Genomic DNA, 2,030 nt, shown 5'->3' with positions numbered 1-2,030 from the left:
AGTGATGAAGTAGCAATGAAAATAATGTTATGGGTGGGGGGTCACCACCACATGAGGCACTGTCTGAAAGGGCTGCGGCATGCGGCAGGTTGAGAAGCGCTGGAGCAGCAGATCAAGGGGCCTGGTCGTGGAGCTGAACTCCTGTGCAGGTCCCCCCAAGCCCTGCCACGGCGTCGATGGAGACTCACAGCGACCCTGGGGGTGGGCTGAACTGGCCCTGAGTGTCACTCGATGGGAGTAGAAAGCTCTTTCTCCCAAGGAGAGGCTGGTTCTGAGGACAGACAAATGAGTTTCCAGAAAGCGAATCCAGAAGGGAAGATGGTTCCTAGCTGTTAAGTTCTGCTCAGGATCCCGTGTTAACAGCTGCTCTGTGTCAGGAGTTTGATGTGGGTAATTATTAATTCTTCCAGTATCATTCACTTCAGAGCAGGTGTTTTTGTTTGCTGATGTGCACCCTGGGGCTCATGGAGACTTAAGGGACTCACTTCCTATCAGGTTCCAAAGAACAGTGGAGGGAGCCAAGGTCTGAATCCAAGACCCAAGCAGGGTATCTATTCAAAACCTCCCCATCATTAAACATTCCGATCACGGTCCTTTTAAAATTAAGTTTTCCAGTAATGAAAGCTACCTGTGACGAAGCAGCACAACAAGCTCCCCCGTCCTCCCAAAAAAGCTCAAGGCTAAAAGAAAATGGATAAAGGGGGAAGAAAAGTAGATGATAAGCAAAATCAAGACTGTGCTACAGGCAATGCTCTTTGAACGTGAACTCGCTCCGAGGGGAGCTGTCCGTGTAAAGCAATGTTGGTTCATATGCCACTTCCATAGCTGTAACATTTGACTTCACCAGGGACAAGCTTTCTGACAACCAGAGAGCATGAAACAAGAGGAAGACCTTAAGAAGGAAACCGGAAGACCGCTTCTCGGCCTTAAGACCAAGTGTAGTATCAGTTCAGCATCTGACACATCCTCGGTCTGAGGGCAGCATATTAAGTGCACTTTGGCCAGGAGTTGGACTAGGAGCTTGCTCCATCCACTCCACACATCAACCTGGTCTTGCCGTGCTTCCAGAAATGGTGCAGTCCCTTAGGGGACCGCTAAAAGGAAAAGGAAAGAACCAGGAAGTCCTCTAGAAGTGACTTCCGTTGCTGCAGTTATTAGTTGGTGTCTCGTTATGTTGAAGAGGACTTTGGTGGAGCAGCCCATGATGCATTGGACTGCTATGGGCTAAAGTGGCTCTGTGGACGGAAGACCTGGCCATAAAGATGACAGGTCAATCGGACAGTTCTGCTTTGACACATAGGGTCTCTAGGAGCCGGGAGAGACTTGACCGGTGTAGTGGATTACAAGCGTGGGAGCTAACCCTGTGATGAACGGCCGCTCCAAGGGAAAAAGATGGGGCTATCTCCTCCAGGCAGATTCAGCCTCAGAAACCCATCAATTCCGACTCTTAGTGACCCTAAGGGGCAGGGGGCAGCGTAGTACTGCTTCTTTGGGCCTGAGGCTGTACATCTTCACGGGAGCAGAAAGCCTCGTCTTTCTCCCGGAGCAGCTGGTGCTGGACTTGACGGCAACGAGGGAGGGCTTTTGGAGCAACACCAGCAATGCCTGTGGAGCCTTCGGGAGAAGCTGCCAAAGGACTTTCCCTCTCGAATAAACCATGCATCAATGAGGAAGACAGACTCTAGATCCATCAGAGTTTTGTTTCTGAGAGAATGGTCTCCACTAGAGACTCTCTGGGACCTATAGCTAAAAGGGAGAGGCTTCCCTACCCCCCAGGCCTCAAGGCTGCCAGGACTGACTGGAATTCGAGCTTCAAATTCTGATGGCGGCTTCCCTCTGCCAGCATTTTTATTGGGATGGTTATTGTAGGAGGGGCTCTGGTTACAAAGTTCCATACGTTTTTTGAGTTGGGTGCCACGCAAGTTCTCCCTTTAAGTCCTCTTTATCGTGTAAGTGTCAGATTCCAGAAAGTGACCCTTTTAATCACACACACACACACACACACACACACACACACACACACACACACA

The 2,030-nt window shown here is 50.2% G+C and overlaps 1 protein-coding gene and 1 pseudogene across 1 annotated transcript in view; one reads left to right on the top strand and one right to left on the bottom strand.

The window, feature by feature from the left end:
* LOC101642591 (small cell adhesion glycoprotein) overlaps positions 1-2,030 on the bottom strand; it is a 25,275-nt gene that overhangs the window by 9,705 nt on the left and 13,540 nt on the right. The window lies entirely within an intron of this gene.
* Positions 913-1,084, top strand: LOC115868569 (annotated as a pseudogene).

Source organism: Echinops telfairi, unplaced genomic scaffold (assembly GCF_000313985.2).
Source record: "Echinops telfairi isolate 266 unplaced genomic scaffold, ASM31398v2 ScPeMD7_12;HRSCAF=54, whole genome shotgun sequence".
NCBI lineage: Eukaryota > Metazoa > Chordata > Mammalia > Afrosoricida > Tenrecidae > Echinops > Echinops telfairi.
The sequence above is the reverse complement of the archived record's forward strand: the minus strand, read 5'-3'. Positions and strand labels throughout refer to the sequence as shown.